Raw genomic sequence first — 10,823 nt, 5'->3', positions numbered from 1 at the left:
TTGTCCTGCTCTTCTTTTTCTAGAAGCTTGAGGTTCAGCATCAGGTTGTTTAATTGGGCTCATTCTGTTTTCTTAATATGTGCATTCACTGCTATGAATTTCCCTCGTAAGACTGCTTTCATTTTGTCCCATAGATTCCGATATGTTGTATTGTTATTGTCATTTAATTGAAGGAACTGTCTGATTTCTTCTTTGATTTCCTCTGTGACCCATTGGTTATTCAGAAGGGTGTTGTTCAATTTCCATGGTTTATGAAATTTTTGCAGTTTCTCTTGCTATTGATCTCCAATTCCATCACACTATGTTGTGATAATAAACGGGATAACTTCAATTCCTTTGCATTTATTTAGACATGTTCTATGAGCAAGTATGTGGTCTATTTTGGAGAACGACCCGTTTGTAGCTAAAAAGAATGTGTATTCTGATTTTGTGGGGTAGAACGCTCTGTAAACATCTGTTAAGTTCATTTCTCCAAGAGTTCAACTGAGTTCTAGTATTTCGTTACTGATTTTTTGTCTAGTTGATCTATCTATTTGTGACAGTGGGGTGTTGAGGTCCCCCACTACAATTGTATTAGTGCATATATGACTTTTCATGTCTATTAGTATTTGTTTTATATAGTTGGGCACACTAGTGTTTGGGGCATAGATATTTATGATTGTCATCTCTTCCTGTTGGATTGTTCCCTTTACAAGGATGTAGTGTCCTTCTTTGTCTCTCTTAATCAGCGTTGGTTTGAAATCTACTTGATCTGCAAAGAGAATAGCTACTCTTGCTTTTTTTTTGGTTCCTGTTGCATGGAGTATTGTTTTCCACCCTTTAACTTTCAGTCTATGAGTTTCCTTTTGAATTAAGTGTGTTTCTTGTATGCAGCATATTGTTGGCTCTTGCTTCTTGACCCATTCCACCAGTCTATTTCTTTTGATTGGTGAATTGAGACCATTAACATTGATGGTTATAATGGATACATATTGAATTATCATTGTCATGACATTTTCTTTTTGTTGGATTCGCCCCCTTTACATTTAATTTCTTTTTGCTCCTGATGGGTTCATTCTGCTGTGCTTCCTGGGGTAGTGATCTTCATTGTCTTTTCCTGTGATATTGTCTAAAAGTTTTTGGAGTGCTGGTTTGGTATTCATGTTGTTCCTCAGGTGCTCCTTGTCATGAAAGTATCTTATTTCTCCATCCATTTTGAAACATGGTTTTGCAGGGTACATCCATCTGGGTTGCAGGCTGTTTTCCTTTAGGGCTTGGAATATGTCACTCCAAGCTCTTCTTGCCTTGAGGGTTTGCACTGAGAAGTCTGCTGTGATTCTGATGGGTTTTCCTTAGTATGTGATTTGTTTCTTTTCTCTAACTCCTTGTAGAATTTTATTCTTCTGTTGAGTTTTTGGAATCCTAACAATTATATGACTATGTGTCGATTTTTTTTTTTGATCTAGTCTAGTTGGAGTCCTATATGCCTCACTTATGTGTATGTCAAGTTCTTTTTCCCTGCTTGGGGAGTTTTGTGCCATCATGTCTCACACCATTTATTTTAAACCTTACAAAGTCAGAGAACTCTGCACAGTAATTATTTGTTTAGAAACAAAAAGTCCCATAGAACAGATAAGCTTGTGAAGGCCCCACCCTCCCTTCTCACTTTACTCTGAATGATTCCTTGCTACCTTTACAATTTCTGATGGATAACTCCTTATCTGTAAACAACATTAAACATTTTTAAAAGTCACCCTGTTCAGGGTTTGCCTTCTGATGTACCACGGTTGACAGGGTTGGGGTCACTGACACTTTCCTTTCTTCCAGCTATGTCACCGTTCCTATCCATCCAGAAGGCAAGGGACCCCCCGCCCCCCATTTTCTATACCCTAACAATCTCATTTTATCCTGGCGTGAGTCTTCTTTTGCTGTTTTGTTTTTCTTGTGTTTTCTTATTGCGGGCTTTTCTCAAATGTCTGATCATTAGTTTTTATTTTAACATGAATGATAGAAAGACTGGCCACTTGAAGATGGATTGGCCTTTGACCAGCTGGCCTAGCTTTGTAGTGAGCGGCTGGGGTGTGAGCTTAAGTTAGGGCCCTCAAGATGCTGGAGTCCCAGGAGCCAGCACTCACACTGCTTGCTCTGCTTCTCAGTGCAGTGTTTAAAAGAAGATCACTCTGCTCCTTTTTGTTTTCTTTTGTGTTGGGGTGGGATAGCAGGCACAGGACAATGGGAAATAGATTCCTATAGGTCTTCTGCTTTCTTTAGAGGAGTTCATGCGTGTTCCTTTTGCTCCTTGTGGCTTTGGGGTAGATTTTTAAAGAGAAGGGAAACTAAAAATCTTTGTTATCATCCTGAAAGAGAAAACTGTGCTCACTCTTTTGATAAAATTTTTCTGTAAAGTATTGTGGGGCATGAAAGAATATTTGATTGGCTATCCGCACACATTCTTAATTTCTTCCTAATGAAATAGTAAAGGGGGTCAGAGTGGTTGCCAGGGCATGATCACAGATGCTTGGCTATAGGTCATGGACACAAAGCTTCCTGTCTGCCCCATAGTTGAGTGAGTTATTTCACCTTTGGGCTCCAGTGGGTTTTCAAACAGCTGAGTGGTCTCAACTTTAGCACATGGTTGCCATTAGGGCAGGTAATATCTGTGTACTTGGCAGAATAATTGTGGGGAGTATGAAGAGAATAAAACACTTGACAGGGTTCTGTCTTTTAGTTTGTTACAATTTCATGTTCATTGCTATCAATAGGATTGGTTTTGCTTGGAGAATGGGTACCTTTTATTTGGGGGGGGTTGGTTTTGAGACAGGGTCTTGCTTTTTGGTCCACGCTAGCTTTGAACTCACGGTGTAGCCCAGCTAGCCTTGAACTCATGATCCTCCTGCCTCAGCCTTCCAAATGCTGGGTTTAGAGGGATGCACCAACATGCCAGCAGGAGCATTCTTCATTTCAGCAGATCCTAGGATAATTATTAATAGAATATGGTTTCTAGAGGGAGAGGACAATCTTCTATAAGAACATTGAAGCAGTGTTTTTTCATGGTGCTAACTGTTTCAGTTAGGGAGTCTGTTTCTGTCGTGTAACAGCATAGAAGCCATTTTCATATGACTCTTCCAATGTCACCCAAAACTCAACCTATTTGGAGAAGGATGTGGTGTCTGAGATAATGTCCAAAATGCACTCAAACTTGTGCTTGGTTCTATTTACCTACTGCCATCCTCAAGGTTAGCAACTTCAATGGAAAATAAGAGTTTCCTCTAATGACTGACCTACAGGGACCTGCCAGGTTAGTTCAGTATTTGGAAATCAGTCAATTCAGAATCAAAAAGAAAAGCCATAGTATTATTTCAGTAGACACAGAAAAGACATTTCACAAAATATAACAACCTTCATGATAAAAATTCCCAGTGACCCAGGATTAGAACTAATATTCCTTAACCTGATAATAGACTACTATATAGAGCAGATAGTTAGTATGAAATGCCAGATGATTTCTTTCTAATAGAATTTTGTGAACAAAGCAAAGGCATTGACACTCACCAAGTCTTTTCAGTACTTGAAGTGTTAGCAAGTGCAATAAGGCAAGAAAAAGAATGAAACTGTAAAACTTACTCATAAAACATGGCTGTGAATGGAGAAAACTAAAGAGATTTACACAAACACACACACATTTGAACACATCTAATTAAAATTAAGTGAATTTAGAGAGGTTATATAATATAAGATCATTACATGAAAATCAACTGTACACTAGAAACAAACAATTGGAAAATCAAGTTTAAAATGCCACTTAATAAAATAGTATCAAAACCATAAGAATATCTAGGAATAAACCTAAAAAAAGTTTGGTCTGACTTCTATAATGAATGTTATGGAACATTGTTGAGAGAAATTAAAGAGAATAAAAGTAAAAGAGAGATATATCATGTTTCAAGATCAGAAAATTGTGTTTTACATTAATTAATTTACAGACTCATTTGTGTTCACAATTAAGTCCCATAGTTGTTTTTATATAAATTGACACAATTTATATGAAGGTACTGGGGACCCCTGAAACATTACTGGAAACCTTGCAGTAGCCTCAGTCTCCTGTTCAGTCTACCATGCAGGCCCAAGTGGGTGGGGGGGACTAAAAGACAGAACTAAGAGAGGCAGAAAGCAGGGTGGCAGGACCACCAATGCTGGTGCAACTGACAAAGGCATTGGCCAGTCTAAGCCACTGATTTTTATTGGTAATCAGTTGGGGTAAATGCAAGCTATGTGTAAGGGCAGGACCACATGAGAAAATGCAGTCATGTGGTTTCTATGGAAATTAATGGAGACAAAACTTGTAAAGGAAAAAGACAAACCATTCTCTAATTAGGAAGAGAATAGACAAAATATATGATTGTAATTAGAACATTGTCCTTCTCCTTAAGAAGGTTTTAGTTGTGGAAATGGAATTTGGCTGTGAGTTACTCAGACCTTGGCATGTAGGCTTTGGCTGGACTCGTTTCTCCTATGTTGGGATTCCATCATATTCCTCGGATCCTTTATTTTTTTATCTGTGTCTGCTCTAGTTTTATTAATCATGTCTTGCACCATGAGCAAAATCTTTGCTGTTATCTGAGTAATTATTTCTGATTTCATTTTTCCCAGATCCTCTTTTGTTGCCAGGTCAGAGAGTCCAGGTGGTTGAGTATCAGGATGTTCCATCTTGTTTCCCTTTGGGGTTGCTGTAGGTGATCTGGAAGTCTGTTTTTGAGGCTTGTTTACGTGTCTTCTCATTTCCATGGGGGGGGTGCTTCTGGCGCCCACGCGGCTTACCTTCTCTGCCCTAGGAGCTTGGGATGGCAGTGGGGGAGCTTCCTTCCAGGTGCTGGGACTGGCTCACCCTCTCTGCCCTAGGAGCCTGGGATGGAGGCTGGGAGCTTCCTTCCAGGTGCTGGGACCGGCTGAGCTTCAATGCCCAAGGAGCCTGGGATGGTGGTGGGGGAGTGGACTCGTTTCTCAAAACAAGCCAATTATGGGGTTAACTCTTTACAGCCTGCACTGCTTACAGCCTGCTTTGGAGCATAGTCAATATTGTAGTCTCCCACATGAAGCAGTAAAATCAATAAGGACTTCAAACGATCAAAAGAATTTTGAAAATGAGGAAAAAATAGTAATATTATACTGTTTGGTTTTGAGGCAAAGAGCTAAAGATGCCAATCAAGTGTAGCATGAGCAAAAGAATTAACATGCAGTTAATGAACCAGAATGCAGAGTCCAAAAATAGATCTGCTCACATGTTGTGAGATGATTTTCCACAAAATGCCAATGTAATTAAATTTGCAATTGATAACCTCATCGGTAAATGTGGAACAGTTATATTTCCCCTTGGGAAGCAAGTGACTTCCCACCCTTACCTCACATGATATACAAAAATTAACAGAATGGAAAATGAGTCACAGACTTAGATGTAAAAGCTAACATTATAAAACTTATAGAAAGATTTTAAAAAGAAAATCTTTATGACTTTAGAGTAGGCCAAAATTTTAGAGCACTGCAAAATACAAACTGTAGTAGAAAGAACATGATAAATTAGCAAAATAAATCTCAGTGATCTTTCAGAAGGTTAAATATTGCATGGTTTTTCTTCTATAAGAAACTAAAAATATAAATAAAGAATGAAATAAAAGATAAATGACAGGAAACAGGGAAATAAACCTTTTGCAAATGGGAATAGAGAGGAAAGGGGAAGTAGAAAAGATTAAGATACGATAGATAAATATACGTACCAGTTCCCCATGATGAATATACGTATTGTGTATTGCAAACATATGCTAATAAAAAATAAATCTGCAATTTTTCATTAACTTTTTTATTAGTGTGTATTAGCTATACAGAATAATAAGATTTGTTTTGGGGAATTGGTACATGCATATAACATATCTTTATTTTTGCATTCATATTATTATAATTATTTTTGGTTTTTGAGATTGGGTCTCACTAAATAGTTCAAACTGGCTTTGAACTTACCCTGTAGCCCAGGATGGCCTTGAACTTGCAGCAATCTTCCTGCCTCAGTTTCTCCAGTGCTGGGATTATAGGCCTGTGCCACTAGGCCTGGCTATTTTGATCATTTTGATACCATTATCCCTCTCTCCCCTTTCTGTCTTCTCTCCCTGATTCCTTTTCTTATCTCCAAAAGTCTGCTTTCTAGTTTCCTGTCCATTCCCCTAATTTTTGTGTTTTTTTGGTACCCGGGATTGAACTTGGGTCCTTGTGCTTTGCACAGCAGGCAGTGAAACCACTAAACTAAATCCCTGGTCCTCATTCCCCCAATTCTTTATTTGGCTTCTCACATAAGAGAAAACATGTGATATTTAACTTTCTGAATCTGGCTTATTTTGTTTCATGTGATAGTCTCTGGTTGTATCCATTTTCCTACAAATGATAAGATTTCATTCTTTTTGGCTGAATAATATTCATTGAGTATATGTACAACATTTTCTTTTCCATTCAACTGTTAATGAGTATCTAGGCTGTTTCCACAGCTTAGCTATTGTAAATTGTACCCCTATAAACATGAGTATGCATGTACCATCATAGTATGCTGTCTTTAATTCTTTTGGGAATATACCAAGGAGTGGCACAGGGTGAAATGGCATTTTCAGTTTTAGTTTTCTGAATAATCTTGATAGTGGTTTCCATAGTGGTTGTACTAGTTGACATTCCTCCTAATAGTATGGAAGAGTCCCTCCCCCCATCCTCATCAGTACTCATTTTTTTTGTATTTTTGATGGTAACCATTGTGCTGGGTGGTGAGAGAGACTCTCAGTAGTGTGGGTTTGTGTTTCCTTAAAGTGTCCGTTTGTGCTTCTTTTGAGAAGTGTTTATTTAATTCATTTGCCTGTGTTTTGGACTATTTGAGTTTTGGAGTTTTTTTTTTTTGAGTTCTTCACATGTTCTAGATATTAATCCTCTATCAGAAGAGCAGCCAGCAAAGATTTTGTGCCATTCTGTAGGTTATCTTTTCCTTCTGTTGTTTCCTTTCCAGTGTGGAAGCTCTTAAATTTGATATAGAGTCCCAATTATTGATTCTTGATATTATTTCCTCTTTAACTGCAGTCCTATTCAAGAATTATTTGCCTGTACCTATGGCTTTAAGTGCTTCTATGTTAACTTTGAACAATTTCAGAGTTTCTGGTTGTATATCTAAGTCTTTGATTCATTTTTATTTGATTTTAGTATGTGAATAAGAGATGGAGGTTAGTTTCAATCGTCTACATTTGAATACCCAATTTTCCAGTTTTCTTTTTTCTTTCTTTCTTTTTTTTTTAAATTTTAGCCAATGGAGAATACACAGCATTCATTGAGGAGAAAAATTAACCCAATCTGCATGGAAGCCATTCAATGAGCCCACGATGAGTTCATAAGGTACACAGATCAGATCTAAAGACACGGCAGGGTGACTCACACGCAGCCACCTGCAAATACATTTAGAACTTACTTATTCTTAATTACTTAAGAACCACCAGGAAAGAGAGAAGCTCACTTTACCTCTTTATTTTGTTTTTTGGTACTGGGGATCGAACTTGGGTCTTTGTGCTTGTGAGGCAGGCGGTGGAACCACTGAGCTAAATCCCCGGCCCTCTTCTGCCTCTTTATTTTAAACTAACGCTAAGAGGGAATCCATGAATCAACAAATATGCCTCCTCAGCAAATTATGGTCATTTCCAATTTTAAGGAAGTTCCACTTCTACAAATTCTTCCATATAAGCAGCCTTACAAATTTAGAAGTTTAAAAGGCTGGATTCATTAGATGCTAGTTATGTACTGCTGAGTTGTTCTCTAATACTAGCAGATTTTTATGTCATATTTGCCAAGTTCTCCAAGATGTTTATCTCATCAATACAATAAAATGACATAAATTAAAAGAATTTCAGTTACATTTAAAAGGACAGAAGAATTAAGTTACTTGAATGGATCAGACTCTAACTGAAAACTATTTAATTACAGATGGTATATTAAACACAATGATTATACCCTATAACTGGATAAAATGCTGAAGTGTACCTACAACTGCTGAGCTGTGTGCCACATATTCCCCCAAACTCTGTAACACATAATTTCTCTTACAATGACATCAGTGTCACTTGATGTTCCAGTAATGTACTCTTTTTTAGGGTAGTAGGAATAAAAAAATAGAGAAAAGAGGAACAGTTATACCCTAACAGAACAAAAAAGAGAAGATTTTGGTCTTTTGTCTTTTTTTTTTTTTAAAGAGGCAGTCTGCTCTTTTCATGAATTGTATTCTTTTCTTCACACTTCAGAGGAACCAACTATGGCTTGCAGTGCTGGACAAATCGAGGGTATAAGCACACATCTCGGATGTGATATCTATTCAGAATCCAAGTCGGGAATCGCTCCAAGCCCAAGCCATAGCCTCCATGAGGACATGTACCATATTTTCTCTGATCTGTATACCAGTAGTAGGGAGTGGGATCAATACCTTCCCTTTTATAACCTGCCAGGAGTTCTTCACTGTCCCAGGTATGCATGGAGCCTCTCACAATCTCACCAACATTGGGCATCAACAGATCGACTGATTCAGAAAGACGAGGATCCTCAGGACATCGCTGCATATAGAAGGACTTGATCTCCACTGGAAATCGACACAGCAAGATTGGTTCATTAATGGTGTCTGTCATCAGTCTCTCAGGAGCTTCTGGGATAGATATCTTCTCCAAATTCATAGAAAGTCCCATCTTCTTTCTTTACATTGTGTTCTTTTAGCCACACAATAGCATTTGAGTAGTTCATCCTTTTTAAAGGCCGTTTGGGGGCTTAAAGTTTGGGTTTAGGTCAGATACTATGCTTCCTGCTGGTGACTTTAAGACTCTATCTACGACGTCACAAACCAAGTCCTCCAACCGGTTCAGGAGGTCCTCCAAGGTCAGGAGAAGGCACTCTGCTTCCACGTGAGTGTATTCAGCCAGATGCCTTCGCGTTCTGGATTGTTCGGCCCTGTATGACTGTGCAATACAAAACACATCTCCCAGGGCTGGAAGGCAGGTCTCCAGGTATAACCGAGAGGACTAGGTCAAAAATGCCTCTTCCCCAAAATAGTTGAACTTGATGAGTGTGGCACCGCCTTCAACCTGTGTTTGTACTAATGTTGGAGGAGTAACTTCATAGTACCCCGTATCAAAGAAGTGGTCTCTGAAGCACCTGGTGACCATACAACGTGCTTTTGGGATTTTGGACATGTTTTCTCCCTGGATCATCATGTGCCTGTTGTTGAGCTGGACATCAACATCAGACTCTTCATTGACCAGCTTATCAGCTTCTCCAGCTGGGGTCAACCCTATGAGTTCCCAGAAGTCACAGTTCAGCTCATGGCCCCCTGGAGCCTGCTTGCCCTTTGGAATGAGATTTAGTATTCCATATACTGCAACACTACTCTCAGTGGACAAAACTACTCCATTATAACACTGACACAAATCATTTGACAAGACACACTGAAGATAACCTGTACCATCCCACAACATCAGGAACATTAAATTCTTTCCTTGTCTATGCCGCCTATGGACCCAGCCAAACACCTTTACTCTTTGGCCTCTATATCCCTCTAATGTGCAAATCTTCACACACTCGGGCTCTGGCAGACTTGGATCTCTTTTAATGGCAGTCTTCTTGGCTTCTTCCAGGTTCTTTTCTCTTCTCAAATTATCTTCTGCTTCTTTCTTCTCCCGGGATTCATTCTTCATTTGTTCCCTATGCCACATTTTTTTTTTTAATATTCTTCATCTGTGATTTAGAAATAACATCCCACTGCTCATTTTCTTTCTGTGAATCTTCATAAATGGTGGGAAATGGTTCTTTTTCTACTGTCATCAAAGCCTTTAGACCTGTTTTAAATGGTTTCTCCTTGGTTTCCTCTCCTGTAGCATCATTTCCCTCTTGGTTGGATACATACAACTCTGCCAGAACCATTCCTGTGGTTGTCCTGACCACTTCCAAGGACATAACCTGCAATACCACCACCACCTTCACCCCAACGTGCACCAGCAGCTTCCTCGACTCGGGCGTAGCATCATATTAATTTTCCAGTTTTCAACAAGCTATGTTTTTGGCTCCTTTGTTGAGAATCAGGTGGCTGAAGTGGCCTATGTATCCATCAACAGATGAATGGATAAAGAAAATGTGGCATTTATATATGATGGACTACTACACTACCATAATGAAGAATAAACTTGAGTCGTATGTAGGAAAATGGAAGAACTTTGAGACCATAATGTGAAGTAAAATAAATCAGATACAGAAGCTTAAATATCACATGGTTTCTATTGAGAAACCCAAAGCATAAAGAGCAAAATAAAGATAGATAACAGGAAACAGGGAGATATCTTTTGCAAAAGGTAAGGGAAACAGGAGACGGAGGGAGGGGAGAGGGAGCACTGAAGAAAGGAATTAAGATGTGTTATGGCCCGCCAGCACACAGGAGGTAAACTACTCCCAGTGAACAAGTGGAGGCTTCTGGGCCACTGTACCACCCCTGCCAACACACGGGAGGTGAGTCATGTGGACACCAGCAGCACCCCCTCCATGTTGAAATGAGAAGACACATAAACAAGTCTCAAAACCAGACTTCCAGATCACCTACAACAACCCCAAAGGAAAATGAGATGGAACACTCTGATACTCAACCACCTGGACTTCCTGAACTGACAACAAAAGAGGATCTGGAAAAAATGAAATCAGAAATAATTTCTCAGAAAATAGCAGAGATTGTGTTCATAGTGCAAGACATGATTAATAAATCTAGAGAGGAGCTCAGGAACATGATGGAATCCCAACATATGAAA

At 39.0% G+C, this 10,823-nt stretch overlaps 1 pseudogene; it reads right to left on the bottom strand.

Moving 5' to 3' along the window:
* Nucleotides 1-8,172: 8,172 nt before the first annotated feature.
* On the bottom strand, nt 8,173-9,995 carry LOC101716519 (asparagine--tRNA ligase, cytoplasmic pseudogene; annotated as a pseudogene).
* Nucleotides 9,996-10,823: the final 828 nt, after the last annotated feature.

Source organism: Heterocephalus glaber, unplaced genomic scaffold (genome assembly GCF_053883595.1).
Source record: "Heterocephalus glaber isolate CG9 unplaced genomic scaffold, H.glaber_assembly_v1.0 deba00001719, whole genome shotgun sequence".
NCBI classification, from domain to species: Eukaryota; Metazoa; Chordata; class Mammalia; order Rodentia; family Bathyergidae; genus Heterocephalus; species Heterocephalus glaber.
The sequence above is the reverse complement of the archived record's forward strand: the minus strand, read 5'-3'. Positions and strand labels throughout refer to the sequence as shown.